The sequence below is a fragment of the Metopolophium dirhodum genome, chromosome 2, assembly GCF_019925205.1.
Source record: "Metopolophium dirhodum isolate CAU chromosome 2, ASM1992520v1, whole genome shotgun sequence".
Classification (NCBI taxonomy): domain Eukaryota; kingdom Metazoa; phylum Arthropoda; class Insecta; order Hemiptera; family Aphididae; genus Metopolophium; species Metopolophium dirhodum.
Genome location: NC_083561.1, coordinates 13,961,160 through 13,984,422, shown reverse-complemented (window position 1 = coordinate 13,984,422; position 23,263 = coordinate 13,961,160). Strand labels below are relative to the sequence as shown.

Genomic DNA, 23,263 nt, shown 5'->3' with positions numbered 1-23,263 from the left:
AAATATCGTTTTTAATTTAAAAATTTTAAACGTATGTTAAAAGATTATAAAAATCTTTATTTCGTCGTCGGTAAACGCGATATTGTTTAAACTTGCCACGTGTGACCGCTCGAAGATAAACGAATAAGTCGATTTTGATGAAAAAGTGAAACACCTCCAACCTGGAGCAGCAATTACCCGTTTCTGTCAAAATTTGAAATGCTCCTGGTGCACGCCAATACGAAACCAATATCCTGCGGTATAACCGTAATTCGCGGATCTCTCAATACACTATAATATTATAAATAAATAAAATATAATAGATGGTAGTTGTGAAAAAGGGTAAAAGTCGATTTTTAGAAATAATATTTATTTTTGTAGGTAATTTTATGCCGGATAGACTGGTGGCAATGAAATTTGGCTATCACATTCATCGATCCGGCTAAAAATTGCCTACAAAATTAATGTATAATATTATAAACATCACTAAAAAATGTCTTATACACTTTTTCACAAACAACGTCCGATTATATATTTTGTACTTACGGTATTACACGCATAACGAAAATAATAATTATAATATCATTCTTGTCATGTTTATTGATGATCATAGTTCTTATGTGACCTCACGTTATGGCTACATCCGTTCTTACTTTGGCTAATGCATTTAAGAATTTATGACTGACGATAATAATGGCTACAATCATGTGTATTACAGGGCACGTGTCCCTCCACCCAAAATCTTTTCTTGTTTTTTGTATGCCATACGGTCGTAGTGTAGTTTAGTCTACAGCAATTCCTTACAAGTTATATAATTAATAAGACTAATTTGCTTCATTATATTAATCTCCTCTGTTTTAGCTAGGTATCCCATTTGTGTAAAGTCGCAGGCTTGTTTTATATTATATTGTGACGTGTTTGATAAAAGTTATAATTTATGGGCTTTTCAGTAATACACTATTTGAATAAAAAAATGATGTTTTGTTTACAGCACATATTAATATATTTAATTAGTTAATACAAAATATAATGTCACGTTAAATGTATACCATAATTTATTGTATATACAGTCATAAGAAAAAAGTACGAGTGTAGTAGGTAAACACTTTATAAACATATGGATCATAAAGTAATAGGAGATAAGTAAACATTCTAACATTACGAAAACTAGAGAAAATATATAAATATTTTTGGCTACATGTTATTAAGTGTCTATAATGCAATTATTTTAATAATGCGGCACTTGTAAAAAATTAACGAGTTTTCTAAAAATGCAAAATTCAATACTCGTCTGCACAGACACACTGACGCCATTTATGACGATTGGATGCAGCCGCGGTCGAACGTGCTTGTCGATGCTCCGGAATCTATTTTATCATCATTGTTTTTCGTATTCTTAACACCCATCCCACCTCAATGAGTATAAATAATAATAACAATAAATGTCTTGAACACGTCCTCCACTCGGTCGTATTATCAAATCCGTGTGCGGCCTGTTCCTTCACCGCCGCCGCGACCGGTTGCGCCTACGCTCGACTTACGATATTATACGATAATAATATCACTAGACACGCATATTATTATATACGTATTATAATATACTCGTGTCCATATTAATGTTATAATAATATAATATATTATTGTACGGAAAAGGCCACCGACACCCCCAACGGCATTCTTCCGTCGAAGAAATAATATACCTTCAGCGGCGTCGTGCGGCATAAGCACAACAACAACAACAATGTATAGCATAATAATATTATAATAATTTTATTACGCCCCGTGAACAATAATTCCTTAAATGGCCGAAATAGTGTACAGGGTGATTAACAATCGTGCTCACCCCCATTTTTTCATTTAATAATTAATGCAGTTCTTCAAATTCTGATTTCAGAAATTTTAAAATATTCATACTACGTTTTCATAATCTTGAGGTATTTTGTAGGTACTATTTATAAGTTATAAAGAGTATCCAGTGGCGATACAAACTTCCGCTTTTCAAATGAGTACCCTAATTTTTTACTGTAAATTAAATATTCTGTGATTTTTTTTAAATTGTTATGTACCTGTTCAACCTACTTAATTATATCTTTAAAAATTCAAACAAGTAGTTTCTCGCTGTTATTAAATTTTTTTTCCTAAATACAATGGTCCTTAAAATAGTTTTACAAAATGTATATTATATTAAATTAGATCTATTATTTATTATACTTGGACCATTTTTACAAATAAAACTGAGAATGTTGATAGTTCTTTCAAAACCATTACGATGGACCTATTGTCTTTATAGTACACAAAGATAAAAAAAACTCAGACTATAGTCATATAATACACTCGTCTCTCGTTCGAATTTCGATTTTGATACGTCATCGTTTTCAGAAAAATTATCCACTAAATAATTTACAGTATAAAACAGGGTTTCTCGTTTGAAAAACAGAAGTTCGTATCTTCACAGGACACTCCTTAATAGTGGTACAAAAAGCTCATGATTTAAAAAATATGTATGACCAATTTAAGTTTGATATTTAAAAATTCCAAAAATCAGATTTTGAATAACTCTGGATTATTGAATGGGGAATGATGGGATGAGTATGCTCGGTGAATCACCCTGTATACAGGTGTTGGTACTAACGTAAGTAGGTGTGTAGGTACGTCCCATGAGACACGGACCATAATACGCGAACGAATCGATCATAATCGACTTTGACCGAAGACGTTGTCCAGGGTCGCCGATTTTCCGGTGCCGTATGCGTGGGATCAAATAAAATTAAAAAATACACGGCCCGTAAAAAAATTACTGTTGTCTAATAATGATATTATATTCATCGTTTATCGGCGACAGTGTAACAAATTTATTACGTGCGGCGAAAAGAATGTTTTTATAGATCGTTTCGTATTTTCCGCGGCGGTGGCGTGTGATAATCGTAATATTATTATATATTAGTCACGTCATTACGGAGTTACAATTATTATTTTTATAATTATTATTACCGGTTATAATATTATGATGTTAATAACGCACACGTGCCGCACGCGCGCTGTTCGTATTATAATAATTATGTGATAGTACAATAATAATAATAATAATAATTAATGACACCATATCATAATATTTTTATCTGCAGACGTAAATCATGACTGTATATCGTTTTGGGCGCAAAACCGTATGGTGTACGCATAACAGTTATTCTTTTGAACGCCTTCCGATGCAATTCGACTAATAACGACAGGTATATAATATATTATATTGGGGGACGAGGTGGCCGAGCGGTCTAACGCGACGGATTCGGCACAGCCGGTCCGAGTTCGATCCTCGACCACCGGGCGGCATTTTTCTCCGTGCAAGTCACGGTGTCCGGAGAAGAAGTGCCGCCATCCCCCACCCGGGCATGGCAGATACCTACGGGTGCCCAATCAAAAATTCTGCCAAACCAAACACATACGTGTTCCTCCCCCTACCGACTTAATAACCTACAGTAAAAAAAAAAAACTAAAAATAGCTAATGGCCTCAGCTGCCGGGCTCAAGATCAATAAAAAAAAAAGGTGGATAAGTGGATGTCGCTCTGCTGTACAGTAGGTTACAAGTGGGTCACTGTAATGGATGGTGTTAAATTTGAATTCAATGATATAATATCATTGTATAAGAAAAACGATTCTGAGCGAAAACGGTCAGTCAGCCTATGATATTACCAAGTATATTTGATGATATTATTGTGAATAAAGTAATTTATAAATAACCTATTTACGTGGAGCCTTGTTTTCAATTTTCAATCCTTAGCTATAAAAGTTGAACATTTTATAAATTTTTAACTACAAAATAATTATTAAATTATAAATTTGATAAATTCTGTCCAAATTTGATCTTTAAATGCTTATAAAAAAAAACTGTGCCTATGTATTTTCAATATTTTTCAACTGCTATTGTAAAAATATATCAGGAGTCTTGTATTAAATTTTTACACTTTTTGGCCCAACAGATAAAACTTTATTGATATTTATAGAAAAAAAAACTAAAAAAATTGAAAACTGAAAATGCCCGTAAACAGCTCAAAAAGTGTCAAAATATTTTCAAAATTGTATGGTGTATAGGAAATGCTAATATAAACATTCAGTGAAATTTTCATGTATCTACAGTTATTCGTTTTTGAATTACAAGAAAATAAGGAAATCGGTACATGAGAAATCGAGAAAATATCTAATGTTGTAAAAATATGAATTTAAAACGCTCATAAAAATTTAATTTGACTTTCTTGTAGAAATTTTTTTTTTGATAAAGTTAGACAAACTTATGAGGAATCTTGTATTAGATTTTAAAATCTTAGATTTAAAAAGAAAATTTTTTATGAATTTCTAACTCAAAATAATTTGCAAATTTTCGTGATTTTTCCGTATTTTTTCAAGATTTGAACTTTAAACGTGTATAAAAAAAAACTGTGACTAAGGATTTTTAATTTTTTTCATCTGCCTTTGAAACAATAACCTAGGAGCCTTCTATTAAATTTTCAAGCTTTTTTACCCAACAAATAAAATTTTATTGATATTTATAGAAAAAAAATTTAAAAAAACTGAAAACTGACAATGTCCGTAAACAGTTCAAAAAAAGTCAAATTATTTTCAAAATTGTATTGTGTATAGAAAATGCAAATATAAACAACCAGTGAAAATTTCATGCATCTACGGTCATTTGTTTTAGAGTTACACCAATAACCAAAATCGATTTTGTTAAAAATCGATTTTGCGTAAAAATTCCCGTTTTTCCTTAATTTTTCTTTTGTTTTTCACATCGCTTTTGAAAACTACTGGGAAATTAAAATTTTGACCTCCCCAATGCACCAACGATATTCACTTTCCCATCGAACAAGATACTGAAGTCGAAAATCGAAGCATTATTTCGACTACTTATCGTGTACACAGACACAAAAATAAAAAAATAAAAAAAAAAAAAAATAAAAAAAAAAACACACATCATTGTAAAATCAATACATTCATCGTTTCACTCAGAATCTAAAAAAAATAATATATTAATATGGTAGTCAAATAGTCGGAAAAAACCCGAAAAATTAAACACACCCCAAAATATTAAAAAATCTTGATTTCTTATGCAATCTGTGAAATTTAGTTAAAATAATCTTATTATTATGTTATAATTTGTGAATTTTTTTTAATTGGTATTTTTCCTGGATTCTGTGTAGGTACCTAAAAACAATAAACTACCCCCCCAGTCACACATGTACTTATAGCTCATACATGACCTAGGTATGAGGGTGCAATTAAGACGATTAAAAATATGTTTGTTATATTTTATAGGTAACAAGGTGCTGTGTATTTTGTTATTATACTTAACTGCTAATTGCCCATTGCTGTCGTGACTAGGGGCGGCGCTCGAAAATTGCCACCTTTCCGGTCGGACCAAAGTGTATGGGTATACTGTTTAAATATGCTAATTTTTAAATACAAGCGTCACATCACAAATTAATAATTTCGTTCGTTAATAATTTTTAATATTATATCGATGATAATAATATATTATAGTAGAAAAACAACCCAAAGTGGCGTGAATTTAGAACTTTTTCATGTGGGAGACGTTAGACGACTTTAATTTAAATTTATTTAAAAACATTAAAAATTCACTCCAAATTGGAATTATTTTTAATAATTAAAACTATTAAAACTATTTAAAACTACAATTATAAAACTCGAGAAAATGTAATATAACTATATAAGGCTATGAAATATACAGTTATTATTCTCATAAAGTGTTCGTTTCATTTTAAATAAACAATATGGGTACCTAATGTTTATAATACAACTGTTGTGCTGGAACCATACAGGTAGCTATAATTTTATAAGTATCTAAATCAGTGGTTTTCAACCGGCATGCCGCGTTAAATCTACTAATAGTGTAAAGATTAAGTCTAATAATATTATGTTTACTCATGTCGTAGTACCTCCGCTGGGAGGCCTCTACATACGGGATAATCTGTCATTTATTTTTATTTTATTTTATTTTATTTATTTTCATCAATTGTTCTTATTGTTCATGTATTGAAACAGATTGAATAAAAATACTTTAATAACAAAAAAAAAAAAAATAATAATATTATGTAAATTTTTCATATACATGGAAAGGTATGCCCAGTGCCGCATTATTAAAAGGTTGAAAACCACTGGTCTAAGCATAATATAGAGTTCGGGAAGTATATAGCATGGGCGGCAAGAACTTTGAAACCAAAAAGAAAACATGAAGAGTCCTTACAGAGGGGAAACAATACCTCATTACCACGGTAAATACGGCACAGATGGGCATTGCCGATGACACGAAAATTGCAGTACGTGTTTTGAAGAAATCGCAACGCGAACGTATTATGTTTCAATTATCAAACATTATTAATTAAAGATTTTATTTTTTTCCCTTCGAAATAACCGCATTAAATAGTTTTTAATTGCTTTCGGTCGGTAGGTAACCGAAAAATAATTGCTCTCGTACAAACTTTCCGTCCGAGTGTCAGAGATTTTATGGGTCTCGGTATTTTAACCCTTCTATATTTAGCCCCTAAAGGTTAAAACGCCGCCGCCGAGGTGTAATATATGAAAATACAGCTGCACGTTGCAGAGCAACTTGTTGCCCGAGAATTTTACTGGCCACTCTTCGGCGCAGTCGTATAATATAATATGTGTATATATAATAATAAAGTGTAATAAAAACTACTTGACGCGTTCCCGAAATACCCGAAATGAAACATCCATTATTTTGTTCCGCAACAAGTTTATCAACATTAAACATAATTACCGACCGATCTGGCATGTGAGTAAAATGTTTACTCCCCTTTTTTCGGACTGGACATGAACGTTATTAGTTATTATACTGATGGATAACCGATGTTTAAGCCGGTTTGAACAGGAAAATAAAACTCCTAAAAGGTGTTGCAATGATATTACCTGGTTTGTGGTTTGACAGGCCGGAGTAATTACAACATCGATATATCATTATCAATAAGTGGGCTGAGTCGTAATAATTTAGTACAATATTTAACACTTCAATAATATAATATATAATTATTATTACAAATCAACTATATTATACAGACGTCTTAATCGAATGTTTTTAATTGCTTGTATAGGGTGTAAATAACACAATAAAAAATAGATTCGTTTTTTTGGGGGTGAAGTATTTTGATAGGAATTTTTTTAATTAACATTTATATGGGATTGTTGTTAATGATTTGTACCTATATATTGATCCCTTGGATAGTTTGGTGTTGAATACTCATTTGTTTTAAACCAGTTATACATTATTAAATTGGTACAAAAAAAACGTGCTTATTCAAATACATAATACATAATGATAATTTATTTATAGTTTTTTAAAATGTTTTCGACAGGTACGTGTCTAAGGTAGGTACCTAAATTAAATTTGGTTTCACTTAAACGAGTGACAAGTTACAGATAAAACCCAAGTATTCCTGCACGATTAGACTGCTATATTTAACGTCTAAATAATACCATGTATAATCGATGGTTTGATCACTCACATTTGAAACTTACAATGAACTTAAAAAGCTTTTTAGCGGTGCTTACTTATCAGTGATGAAATTATAATGTTGCAGATTATATTTTCTAATTAAGTATAAGTAAGCTTAAAACTACAATTTCAGAGGATTTTAAAGTAAAATATGACATATAATCAGAATAAAATGTGGTGAAAATCTTCGGTGGAAGACTTAAGCGTGAAAACGAGATAATAAAAAAATTAATTCGTACCTACAAAAGCTCCAAAATCCCAGATACCTGTATGTTTCATTTCAGATATTAAATTTAGAACAACATAGTTAAAAAACGCCAGTTATATGTATAATATTAATCAACAAATGTATTGTTTGAACAATGAACCTACTTACGTAGTATAAGAATTCGTGTAATCTACCTATACCCTAGTGATGATTAATTTTACAAAAAACAATTACAAATAAAGGTGTTTTCTGCATTTTATTTAGAGAACAAAAATATAGATTTATATGATTTTATATTATGGATTATTATGAAAGTGTCATCACTGGGTCACTTCTTTTCTCAAATTATTTAAATCCTGTTCTATTGTTTTTCTTAAGGGTCTCGGTGCCAGTTTTTTAAATTTTCCACAATTCTATAAAACTTGAAAATTAAATTTTATATTTTAGTTGCCACCTAATTTATAAGACTTTTCTTCTGATCTACTACCCGATACCTATTTAGGGGGTTGATAGGGTGTATTATATCGAAACAAATTACTTTACCGGAATAACTCTCAAGCTTTGTAGAGTTGTCGGATTTTTGTGACAATTTTTTTATCTGAAAGGTGAAGACTTCCTACAGCTCACATCAATCTCTGATTTTGTATTTTATTTCAAATAATTGTGTTAAAAAAATTGTAAAAAAATGCTTTTTATCTTGTACTTTTTTAGACATATTTTAAAGTTTGAGAATAAAATATTGAAAAATAGAGATCGATGTGGTAGAATATTTTCCTCTAGCAATTAAAAAAAAAAATTATGAAATTTGGTTGATTTTACAAGGCGGTATCGTTATTCCCGCAAAGTGTATTTTTGAGGACAAAATGGCATCGGCACCGGGCGCCTTAACCCACATATACTTATTATGTCTACGTTATAGATTGTATATGTTCTCCAAAAAATATAAATATTATGAATTATGAACGACTTTTGAAATTTATAAAAATATAATAATATTGATTTGTATCAATATTTCACAAATCATTTGAGAGCATAATGGTGATAGACATATTATAATAATAACACTGCTCAATACAACTATCTTAATACATCTTATAAAATGTCTGTATAATCAATTTGAATTTTCCATTCAACGAAGATAACTTACTGTTATCAAGAAAATAGATTTGCAAGTCGACGAACATGAATAGCAGCCACGAACAGATTTCCAAACAATTTTTTGTTTACGACATTCGGTTAAAATATGATTATTCTAATATTGCGTACATTTTCGTCTACGAGCTGAAAACGCCGACGGGCACTCGGAGTGCTTATGTATTATACAGATAGCGCATGAAGTGTTTTCGGATGAGTAACGATGAGTTTTCGGAAGCATGACGTTATCGTGTCTCCTTTTGGTCTTTTTACGGATAGAAAAAGGTAAGTATTTCAGGTGCTTGGTAAAAATGAAAATAATATTTTTTTCGTCCACCGATCGGAAACCTGCAACGGCAAGTGTACGATAACGGTGTTTGACTGAAGTGAATATAATAATGTTATGTACATTGTACACACAGTTTTGTTTTCTTTTAACATAATTTACATAATTATGGTTAATCTGACAGATTGAACGGACCGGATTATTATGTTATAATGTTATACGCCGGTTATTGTCGAAACGGCAGCGCATATTTTTAGGTACATATACATATTATTATATATTATAATGTATTGCAGGGGTGACCAAACTTTCTTGATTGAGTTATACCGACAGTATAAAATTTTTCTTTTGAAAATTGATTCATGTAAAAAAAATTATTTTTTTTAGTTTCAAGTTTTTATAACTAATATCAGTAATAAACTTTCTTTTGTAAGTATAATAACATTAAAATGTAGAGATATATACAAATTAGTGTTTCACATTGAATTTCTAAATAATTCCAAAATAATTTAACATTTTACTGTTGGCGCAAGAAGCTCGTCATTGTATATCGTTGGCCAGTAGATTATAATCCGGAGAATTGTCACTGACTATACTAAACGAAAACGCTGCTCTAAATGATCACCGGAAGTGTAGCTCGGTATTCAGCTTTTATAACTTTAATGTAAGAAAATTCCATTGCACATAAACAGGTCAATCCGAAATATGTATTTAAAACTATATTTACTAATAATAAACAGTACTAACAGAGGGGAGACCGACTTTGAAATCGTCCAAGATCGACCGTTTGGCCTCACCTGCAGGTATATTGCATACGACGGAATTAATAAATGACCGAAGGACAGCAAAATGTATACTCGGATAGTTGTACGGACAACGGCGTCGCAAAGGTGTTTGTGTAATATAATAATGATCACAATAATGATGATAATAATAATAATAATAATAATAGTAATAACAGTATTAACGTTTCATAAAATCATAAAACAATGTTTCAAATAATAATAATAATAAAAGCCCTGTAAATGTAATGCGTGGCACTATAAAGAGAAGCTGAGATTTACAACGGGATAGACCAGACATTTATTGGCCCTAAAACTTGAGTTATTCCGTGTGGAATGCCCGAACGTTACACGCTGGTATATCGCGTGTTTCTGATAACAGCGTTAGCTATAAGGATGTAAATCTAATCCAATGGGATTTTTTTCAGAAATCATAATATACAGGACACGTATATCTCGACAATTTTAAATATTCAAATGAAGTTTCAATCTAAAATCGTCAAATCTTTAGCGTATTTGCATTACATCGAACATTATGTACCTACATTCGCACACATATTTTAGCCTGCCCATGTGCCTATACCAAACGACACGGTATAATGTTTATGGTAATATGGTATAATTATTATCCAAGCCTTCGTTTGGCAGTCGTACAATGAAAATTATAAAATAGTTATGTACAATGTAACCATAATTTGATAATTTATAAATTATAAAAATATTATAAATACCATTATATTATTGTTTGGCTGTGGCGAATAATACCGATTGATGTGATCAATTTTTCATTTCCCCAAGTATCCGTTAGATATCTATTAAAACAATTATTTAGTTATTACTCATAAGCACTTGTACAAATATGTCTTATTAATTAAGGAAAATGACCATCTGTCAACATAATGTACCTACAGTGTACAATGTACATAGTATAAAATATACAAATAATATGGGTTTATAAAGTTGTAAGGAAAAAATAATGGTACTATCATGGGTGCATAATACTATACTATTAATTTGTGTCATTACTTTTCTAACTATTTCACTGACGAACCTATTGTTTGTAAAGTGTTTAATATAACTATAATACCACTCGTAAGTCATATTATAAGTAAAGTAAAAACTACAGCCCTAACAGATACCTCCAAATAAAAGACTTTTTTGGGGGGCATTATAACTACACATTTTCTACAAACTGAACCCTCTGAATAGCGGGGATACAATTTCAGCCAACGAGAGTATCCGGTATTTAGAGGTTTTTATGTAATAACATTATATTATTACAATAATAATAATAATTATTACGATTTACATATTATAAATAATATACATAAATATATATTTACTCATACTATAAAATGATAAAACAATAATAATTGGGTAGGTACTTACGGATTTTGTGGTTCCTATTCGATATATAAACCTAATTAATAATTTTTATTTCAAGTAGGTACTTACGTTTAATGAACGGTATAATATATTTACGGTACTATAATTTTTTAAATATTGGAGACTACTGGAAATTCAATACACCCCCGACGTTAAAAATTTAAAATCCCCATTCGACATGACTAGGGTTTGGGACTTAATACTCGTACGTTAAAAATGTTCAAAGTATATACATTTCGATACGCATACGGATACGAAATTAAAATTACCATAAATGCTCTAAAATATGCAGCTAAAATCATAATGGAAACAATATGCATATAATATATATGTATGAAAATATGCACTTATACAATATCAACGATTGTTAAAAATGCTGAAATTTTGTGAATATTCCTTTCAGGTAAAATTGAACAGAGTAATATGCACAATTATGCATTCAAACTTTGTATATTTTCATTTAACCATTTCACAAAACAAGCGTACGTACCTACATGTTTCATATAATATTCTACCATCACCATATGAAAAACATGCAAATGCAAGAAGTCCTCAACCTGAACCATCACATTCAACAAAGGTAAATAATATAATACATGTAGTGACTATTAATTCGATTAAAACACATTATACATGTACCTACCGCGAATAAAATCGTAAATGTAATAAATTGATTATTATTATCAATAATATTATATTGTAATTTAATTAAACAATATTTATTGTTTCGTATGACAGTAATAACCAATCGGTATAACAGTGATGTAGAGCCTTTATTTACACTAATAATAATATTTATATTAATATACAATAAAGGGTTATAAGTTTAACTGTACTATTTACCATATCGGATTTGAGAGTAGATACTATTTAATTATAATTATTTTCGTACTAAAATTTGGTATTCGTATATATTTAAATTGTCTTTTTAACATTATTACACTAAAAATTCAACAATAGGTACCTAAGGACATAATAAATATGAACACACATCATGATACAGTACAATTACTTGATTAGGGACTAAAACAGTTACCTAACTCCTGTTAACAAAAACGTCTTATGGACTATATAATATTATATACAATAAACCTATTCGCCCGTGATAAATTATAAATAATATTTTACCTCCATATCTACCTTTATTATAATTATCGATTACATATTCATATAAAAAATAATATAAATATAGGTTAGGTATAAGATATTGATTATGGATTATTGTAAAATGTATACATTTGAATTTTTAATTTCTATAACTTCAACGTAAAAATATATGGATTTAATTGTACTATGCATTATTTTCACCAGCATTATTATAATTAATAGTTTAAACGGAAATATTATTTATTAAATATTTTCTTAAACGCATGATTTTAATTTTTAATCTTCTCAAACTAATTAGAATCGAAATCGAACGATAAAATCCTTGAACGTATAAATTATCTAAATTAAAGCACTTTTATGACTATCACATCTAGATCTATTTTCATATGGTTTCAAGTACTTCAAATATAGAATTTCAAAGAAACTCATACATCAGAGAATAAACAGTTATTTTGAACTTATCGATTTATCATTAAATATTTATTTATTTCATATTATTTAACTAATCTCATTGAATTGAAATCTAAAAGTTTTAGCAGAAAACAATAATTATTTATTTTTACAATTTTAAAAGTATAAATATTTGAAATATTTCTAATATATTAATACATTATTTATTTTTTAAACTTATTTGTATTTTATTATACGTGCTATAATGGTATATTATTATAATTGGTGAAACTTAATTTCATATTAGAAATAAAAAAATGAAAAACAGTACAAAATAAACTGCCTAGGCGTATTCCATTTTCCATCATACCATATTATATAGTATAGTTTATACACTATAGAGTTGTTAATGAAATTGTTACACTATTTGTAACAAAAAATAAATTTATTCTTATCGTTAAAAGTTAAATGGACTGAAACTTTTTAAATTTATTCCCATGTAATAAAAATGTACAACATTATTTTAGTAATGTATTAATTTATATTAATCAAGTTTACAAGTCGTGGCCATGTAGCATAAACAATATATTATTATAATTTAACCGCAGATTGACTATTTTTTAAACATTTACCTTATTTTGTTAGTCATAATTATAATATAATATTTATATATTAACCAAAAGTATTTAATTGTTTTTCGGTACGAATGGTTTTTATTTTTTAATTATATTTGGTGAATAGTAAGTACGTTATTAATTTATTATACTTAATTTTTATTTCGTAGGTACACTCTGCAGCATAATTTTTATTATAAATCATCCGAAGTAACTTTCATATTAAAATTGTTTCTATATTTAGTGAAATATCCAATTTATTTTTACTCGTTAGTCTTACTTATTACTCTATTATAGGACTCAAATTACAATGCATTTGCAAAATTGTTTTGATTTCCTTACACGATGTTACAATTCATATATTTCAAGTGCTAATAATTTAAGAAAACGGATTTTATCTTAAGTCATTTTTTACCTGTATTAGGAATATCCATACAAAAAAATGTACAATAATATTTTACCTATAGGTAATTGGATTATACTAAATATTATAATAGTATATACAATTTGAATTGAAGAAAATTCAATGTGTAATATCATCATATAGAAAATATTTGAAGTCGGATAAAGATACAAATCTCGTTGTAACAATTGTTAAGACATAAGAATATAAGATATTATATTATACAATTTTAAATTTATGAAGGTATTCAGTATAGCATTTCCATTTTATTTAAGTCCTTTTTCAAATATTTACACATTATGCATAGATTATTGTTCACGGTTTACGTATTATAATATATTATGACAATGTGTATCAATATTTCATTGATTACAATCGTACAAACCTGCGTGCGTATATAAACATTCCGACTGTAAATCATATTATATTTATATTATAATATAAGATGTCGTCAAATAAGACAATCATAAATCATTAACACACTTAGGTTTATCCGTTTACGAACGGATTTTTGAAAAATGGGACAGTGAGTATAAGTGTTGGTATAAGTACAAGACGCGTAACTTCAACACCGCGTTGTTGGGCTCTAATGCAATATATTATAATATTATTTAGACAACGTCACCTCACGCACATCGTATATTTTATATGAAAAGCCAAAAACCTATCACATTATATTTTATATGTTTGTAATATGATTAGTGTAATGTCGTTTGCATTTGTCTTCAGATTATCGAAATGTGTTTGGTGCAGTACCTATAATACAACTTCAGTACAATTTGTACAGATAAAATACGTGATATCATGTACGACTGCTGTGATTCACCTTGACCAGGATCCGTCGCGATTACATTTTTTTTTCGACGAAGGGTGCCTACGACATGTTATTCAGAAACCATAACTGATATCTGTGTGAGGCACGTGCGCGTAGTTTGCAGGTGCAATTCACGATACATTATCGGACACGTCTTATAATATGGGAGGTTTTTTTTTGAGAAAAATAACGAATTTTCTACGAACCTCCGAGTAGCGGACGAAATTTCAGATTGACCGAGAATGTCCGGTGTTAAGAGGTTTCACTGTACCTATATTAGCAGTAGGTACTGCGGGTCGTTTATACGTGGTGATAGCGTGTTACCCACCATATTTTCGTTTAATAACGAATTTATTCAAATTTCTATTTTCAGAATTCCTTAAGTACACTACGCCTAAGCAAGACATTTTCTAAAACTTAGATTTTTCATACCATTTATAATATGGAGCTGATATCAAATTATCAACTTCTTTTTTTTTCAAATGATAATCACATTCTTCCTGTAAATTATTAACCAGATGTTCAAATGACGTTTTTAAACATGCTGATTAAGTATAGGTACTTGCTATAGCCTGTCCAAATCAAAATTTGAACTGAGTTATTAAATTTATACGCTGATAGATAGTCCTTAAAAATGGTTTTACAAAAATATAAAACAGATATATAACATTGCAGTATCTAGTATTAATTATTATTTAACTACCAATATAATAAACTTGGACAATTTTGCTCCAAGTTTATGATATAAGTACCGTCTACTTATAGTCTATAATAGTTAAAAAATATTACGAAATTCAGAATTTGAAGAGCGTTCGGTGAGTCACCCGGTGGCCGGTATAATATTATGTAACACACTATACGTTGGAATTTCAGTATAAATATTATTATTTTTATCGTAATTACGGCGTCCATTATCCATTTAACCCTATGCTGCTGTACAGAGAATCACGTCGGCCATGTGTTACCGCAAAACGAGATGTTATATAATTTTATGGAGTTTACAGTTTTTCCGTTAAACAGCGATTCGTTAAAAAACATAAAATATTATTATGTCACACGCGTGCCTGACACAGACGACTTTGTATACGGATGACTGAATATTACGGTGTGTAATAATAATTAATCTTTAGGCCGTTTTTCGGAACCATCGACCATCATCGTCGTCGTTGCAGCACGCGTTAGTTATAATTCCGTCGTAAATCATATTTTACGAGTGATAATACGCGTGTTAATAGTATTATTACAGTCGCGCGCAGTTCAGTCGACGGTGTTGATCTATGTCTGTTATTATTTGTATATAATAAATTTTTTTTTGAATCGGAATCGTAAAACACAAAACTTATCATAGTCTATTGTAGTTAACACGTTTTTTTCGTCCGACTGCAGACAATCATAATAATATAGCATAGTACATTAGTATCTACATTCTACATATATATTTTATATACTATTATATTATATATTAGTTTTTTTTTTTTTCATTAATTAACCCGCGGCAACTTTGGCCATTGGGTGGATATATTAATATATATAAATATTATTATAACGGTCGTCGGTCGTGCCGCGATACGATATTATAATATAATAGAGCCATCGTCTGGGTGAATTGACCACAACCACATATTAAAGTGACAAATCCAAATCGCACTAATGAAACCCTTATTGTTATTATAATGGTAAACATAAAAATTACACCCGTGGTCAACAGAAAAAGGTCATTATTGTAACCGCAGTTTTCAGTTAAACGAACCACGAAGATTTGTCATCGTTATAGTTTATATTATATCATTTAAAAATAATACATTTGTCATAATAGAGTACCTACCTACCTATACTATACACTCGCACTGCTAGCAGCACAGTGTACAGACTATAAACCATATATTTTATGAAAGTACTTATTAAGTCATTTTTTTGTCTGTGTACCTACGTAATAGGTACATAATGGTATGAAAAAAATAGACTCGTGCGCTACTTGTAGAATAAATATTGTACCGTACAAAAAGTATTATTTTTTATTTTAGCAAAATTACACATATTATGCATTGTTTTTTCCATTTTATTGAAAACGTTATCGTTTTTTATTACGAACGTACATACTATAATAATATGGTATAAACGAACATTTCTTAATACGTACCCATACTATATTATAGTAATTACTAATTTTTATCACATGTGACAGATTTAATTAAATATTTTAAAAATATGGTTAGGTATATTATGTATACCTTTAAATTTCCGATTGTAAAAATATTATTAAAGAGCTAAGGAAAATTAAACTCAAAATTACAACTATAAAACTACATTTTAATTCAATAATAACATGTTTATGATTTAAATTTAATTTCTGCACCCCTTATATTTTCACCCAATACCTTGGGCAGCAACGGAAAACTTTCTCATTAATATTATTACTTAAACTGTAAGTGACGGCCCTGTAGATAATATTATAATTTATTATTGCTGTTACATAAACAAATGTTTACGTAAACGTTTCAAACGAAAAATTACTCTTTAGTATTGTTTCGAGAATTCACATATGTCTGATAACCGCGGTGTTTAAGTCTTTTCTAGGAAATCAAACGTTTAATATAATATAATATTATTATTATACTACCTAGTAAAACGAATATTATTTTTAATAATTTACCGACAACGTAATTTATGTTCGTCCAAAATGCGTACAGTCTTGAACTACATTTTCATACATTTATAATAATATGTGTTCACGAAATTGAAAATGTTGAAATAAATAAATTACTCTTAAAATATTATATATATATATATATATCATTTCATATTTGGAAATTTGTCAATGTTTTCATTTCTGACGAGGTTCCTAACATTATACATACGATTACCGGGTAATTTGTGCGTGTTTTTTTTCGTATATTTATTATATTTATATAACGTCATATATCTATATCCTTAGCTTTTTTCCATTTGATTGATTATCACATTTGTCATTCCTCTTCAATCTTGACTACCCATCTCTCGTCGGAAAAGCAATGGGGAAAATAACGTTTACGAGTGTTTGAATTTACACATCCATTATACAATACGAATATAATATAATAGTATTCCGATATGCATCTCTTCGTTTTAAAACCACAATAGCATCAAATCATAAAAACAATACAGATACGTGTTTTATACCTTGAGGGGATGTAAGCAGTAAGCATAATAATAATATAACGACTTCCAATAAGTCTGCGAGTGAATGAGTTATTTTCATATACAATATAATATTATATAGTTATGGTTATTATTTATTACTATAAAATATGTATTATATTAAAAGCGAATCATGAATAATTACGCTACAAAATAATAATTTTATATTTGAACACTGAGCACTGGTGTATGGGGAAATAACGTATTTCATATTTGTTATGTATCAGATTTAAAATACGTCCTGATATGATTAAAGTAAAAGTATATAATTTATCGACATTTATTAGTATTTGTAAATACCTAATTAGTAGTCATAAGTTAATTAGAAACGTAATATTAATATTTTACGATTGGTAATTAAAAAATATAAAGTACCAATTTTCTAAGTACATCTTATATCATAAAAAACACATCGAACTAAAGATTACTAAGCTATTGATCTCATAATTATTAATAATCACTTCTTAATCGGAGATAGTAATTAAACAAAATACTGCTTTCATTATAAAGTATAAACTATGTGTTTTACATATAATATTTTTTTTTTCGTTTTACTTTTAGATAACTTTTAAAATGTTTCTACAAAAAGATTGAATGCTTAGCATAGACGTAATTTATATTAATCAGTCTGTATTTTCAATAAAATAATGAAAACATAAAATTAAAAGAGATGAAATTTAACTTGCAGTATTGTTTTTCAAATGTAATGTAATTAGGAATTTAGGCAATAAAAAAACTTAAGTAGTACCTAACTACCCTATGCATCAGATGTTTTTTCTTCCAAGCAAAGTTTTCATAACAAGTCGGTTAATAAAAGATTATACACAGTTTTTATATAATATTACATATAGGTATAGCATGCTTTATTATACTGTATAATATGTGTAAATTGTTTTACGTAATTTTCATTCTTTATAATGATATATGATTATACTTTGTTGAAATTTCTTTTTTCATATCAAACACTCGACCAATTCATATGGTAATTGATGTGAATCGTAAACAAATATAGGCACACAGAGTGAATACTGTTCGATGTAACATTTGTGAGATGGCTGACAAGAACACACCACTAAATCATAATAAATAATAATAACATCGTCGGACTGACTTCATACATATTTTATAAAAAGAAATAAAAAGGAATATATAGTATATAGAAGAAAGAAAAACGCTATTTAAAATGTTTCAATTTCCAATTCTCCGACATCTCTATGGGCTGCATTGTGTGGTACATCTCCGGCGTACACGGCCCATAATAATATAACGAGTGGCGCGAACCCGGTTGAAAAAAAAAATAATAGTAATAATAATAAATAGTCCCAGGTAGGTGCCTATAATATTGCCACGGATGGAATATCAACATCAATATAATATAATGCCTACGCATGTGCGCACCGATATACGAGTGGTCGTGACACGGTGTACACCCTAACGTTTCGGTGAGTGGGGGGATTAAATATTATTATTATTATCGTTGTTGTGTATATATCATAATATAAAAATATAATATAGTGTACATTGTATAGACGGCGGACGGATTCCGAATAGCCGTCAAAACAATCTAAATGAGTGTATACGAAAGGAAAAAAATATTGTGGATGTGCACCCGACATCACCGATTGAAAAACTAGTCATATTATTATTATTAATCGACACGTCTTCGACAAAGGTATATACCGCTCGGGTATTTCGTACCACCTACCTACCTACTACACCTATATCTAAAACATTAACACATCACGTCTTATACAGACCGGTGACTTCAAGATATTATTATATTCTCGAATTACACAACAACTTCGAAACCTAAGACTAAAAACACATGTCATGGGGTTGTATAATATAAATAAATGTACAGTATATAATAATATACACCTGTTCGACGGCGGTTCACGTCTATTATAGGTGGTCTAGCCCATAACGATAAGAATAATATTCGTGTATAATAATATATTACATTGCTGCACCACATCCGATATTGGTTTTTTAAAATAATGTTTACAGAGCATAATATTGTATTACTGGTGATGCGCGTTACTCCGTTAACATTTGTATTTAAACATCTCGTAATAATTAATCATCATCCGTAGTGATGGAAAAATATATTTTTACAAAATATACTTATACACTAATATAATTGAAGATACTTGAGACTTTTGTTCAACATACAAAGTGTCCTGTGGATCTAACTTCTGTTTTTTTTTTTTTGAATCGACGCTTCTTACGCCCATTTAAAAAAAAAAACGTGGCGAGAGTGGCATTTGCATGAAACTGTCGGCGCCGATGCAGTCTCTTTCATCCCTCTACACCGCGCGCGTACATGCAGCTGCTTGGCGTAGAGGAGAGGCTCAGTGACTCTGTCGACCGCGACTCGGCAACGATGGAATTACTGCATATTATGCGTTTATATATTACGTTTTCTTACGTAAATACAAATTTCACGTGGAAATGAAATTATAACGATCCAAAAATGTCTACAACACGACTAGGGTTTATACTATAGATGCAATTCGTAAGATGCATTGAAGGCATTCAATCTATAATATATGTTTCTTATTTCAGGTACCACAAACCGATTATTTTACTTGTAGAATATCCAAACCAAAATGTGCATGATAAAAATAATAACGAATGTAGCCGAAGAGCTTTAACAATAAGTGATTTACCATATACACAAGATGAATGTTTTCAATATTGCAATGAAGAATTCTTACTTTATAACCATTTATTAAATATTTGAAAAATGTAATACTAAATAGCAATGAAAAAATGACCTATATGTAATTGTAATTTTTGTATATATTGTTAACAAATTAAATTGTATATTACTTGATTGATAAAATGTTCTGTTTATTAATTTTTATTAAAATAGAAGAATAACAATAACTGAGATAAAAAATTATAAAAAATAGATTTTCATGTAGTGCCTAATTAATTTTTATATCTTCTACATAAAATAATGTATACTTTAACTGTAAAATTATTCAGCAGATAATTTTTCTGAAGATATGTACGTATCCAGTACCTATCTGCTATCATAATTCGAACGAGTAGTTTTTCAATTATTTAACTTTGTGTACTAAAGATAATAACTCCGTAATATTGTAATTGGAGGATTTGGGGGCTATGGTGGTTTGAAAACCTTCGTAATTCAAATTAATTCAACAAAATGTATAACTTGTTAGAATGGAATAATAAATTCTAGATCCAATATTGAATCTATTTTATAGTTTAATACTCTTGTAAAACAATTTTTAAAGACTATTATACCTAGCTTAAACAGTTTGATAACTAAAAAACTATTCATTCGAATTTTGAATATTTGTACTCAAGAATGTTCTAAAAAATAATTCACTAAATAATTAATAGTTTAAAAAGCAAGTTTTAATTTAAAATAAAGAAGTTCGTATCGTTACGGGTCAGTCCTTAGTCCTTATGTAGTACAATAAGTCTCGAGAATTTGAAAATAATCATTATCAAATTTTAAAATGGGGTGAGCATGCTTGGTGAATCACCCTTACATATTTATCGTTACGTAATACATTATGATATTCTTACATAATATTACAGCCAGCAACTTTTCTACCGATATTATGACGAAATACAATCTATTAATATTATAATATACACATTAATCTACCTCAGTTTACAGTTCGTTATTACAGTTTATAAGCCATTGTGTGCATTATACTGTACTATAATAGCTGGTGTTCGATGAGACAAAACGGTCAAATTTTTAATGTGATATACACACGTGAAAAGTTGCTGTTAAGTTTTCTGTTACTGCATGGCCTAAGACTATTAAAAATATATAATGAACCGAGATAATGGAAAATCCAGTACCAAGATAATGTGATGGTTATAGCTATAATATCATAATGCGTACTCGCACTCACACACACACACATATTATATTTCATTATAATAATAATATATTAGTTCGTTAATAGTTTTTGAGCCAACACTTCCATAGTGGTTAATCAAATTAAGATTTTAGTCGGTTCATAATAAATTAGAAACTTAAAGCAATACAAAGCACGCGCACGTAACTTATATATACTTACTTAATAAATAAATTGAATAAGGAAAAACTAATTATTTTTTTATTTGTTTCGTTGTACAATATAAACGACGAATATATAATTGTACGTTAATCAAAGATTATTAAGTTTTGGGGTTTATTTTTCTTTGAACTCGCGAAAATAAAATAAAGTGCTGTTATATTATACTGCTGCACTGGTGGATTGTATAGTTGAGTGTGCGGCCGCGGGAGCGAGTGCTTTATGTTATTAAAACAATTATGAGTTAAACTCAATTTGCACAAAAATGGTCTAATTTAGTCAAAACATAATAACTCCTTGTACACTGTGCTGTTGTTTATTTTTCTTAATAACATAAGAAAATTCGATAAATTTCATTTTTTTATGTTAAACTAATATAAATTTACTGTGTATTGAAAAATCTGTTAACAAAAAAATAATAAAGCAAAATTTCCATAGTAAAATCAATACATTCTTTAAGTTTAAAACTAAATTAAATTAGTATAATAGATTTCAGTTTTAAAAAATGTGTTGCTCAGTGTTTTTAGATATTTATTTATCTGGAATCTTTGACCAAATTATACAAAGCTAATTTTTGTACACATCGTGTTATTTAATCATAGGCCTATATAATATCTTTTAACAATTATTTTATAGTATAAAATTAGATGTGTTGAATTTTATTTTTGAAATAAAGCACTTCATATGATAACATATAATAGTAGGCAGATACAACTAGTACAAATTAGGGAATTTTAATATATTGCTTTGAATAATAATTTATGGAAAAAAACGAACTTTTACTCAAATTTTAAATACACAAATACCTAGAATTAGTTATATATTTATATTTTAAATACATATTTTGTATTTGATGTGTTGAACACTGTTCGCGTTCATTTTATTTTTTTTATTTGTGTGGAAAAGTTTGCGTATATCGTATATGTGGGTCACCGTACAAGCATGCAACCACAAGTACCGAGATGTTTTGTTCTTTTTCTTGAAAATCTATTATTATTGCGACCTAACTTGGTGCATTGGAGTCAATGAATGTTTAGTCCGATTCCTGAATTTATATGTTTAAGAATCCGAATCACCATAGTTTATATAGCATCGGGAATGGTCTATAATAGACTAAAGTTGTTAAAAACTTTTCCTCTTTTATTACGGTACTGGTACGGTCAACTATGTTTGTCATTTGTTATAGGTCGTTTTACTGTTATAATCCGTTTAGGATATTTTTGGGACCAAAAGTGACTTTGAATGTCTTCCGGCCAATAGATTTTAAACGGAATGTCGAGTTGTTTTCAAGACGTTCGGATATACGAAAATAAAAATGTAAGGTAATAAGTATGGACATCGGTGGTCATGATAAAAATATCAAATAAATTTGAAAATTATATAAAAAATAAACCCA

At 29.0% G+C, this 23,263-nt stretch overlaps 1 protein-coding gene across 6 annotated transcripts in view; it reads right to left on the bottom strand.

Moving 5' to 3' along the window:
* Window positions 1–23,263, bottom strand: part of LOC132939579 (ADAMTS-like protein 1) — a 204,014-nt gene that overhangs the window by 161,548 nt on the left and 19,203 nt on the right. Inside the window, exon 1 of one of the 6 annotated variants that reach the window (XM_061006829.1) lies at window positions 10,644–10,716. The exons of the other annotated variants lie outside the window; for them this stretch is intronic. The gene's annotated coding sequence lies outside the window, so the exon portion shown is untranslated. Of the gene's footprint in view, window positions 1–10,643; window positions 10,717–23,263 lie in introns of those variants that run through there. 6 annotated transcript variants of the gene reach the window in all.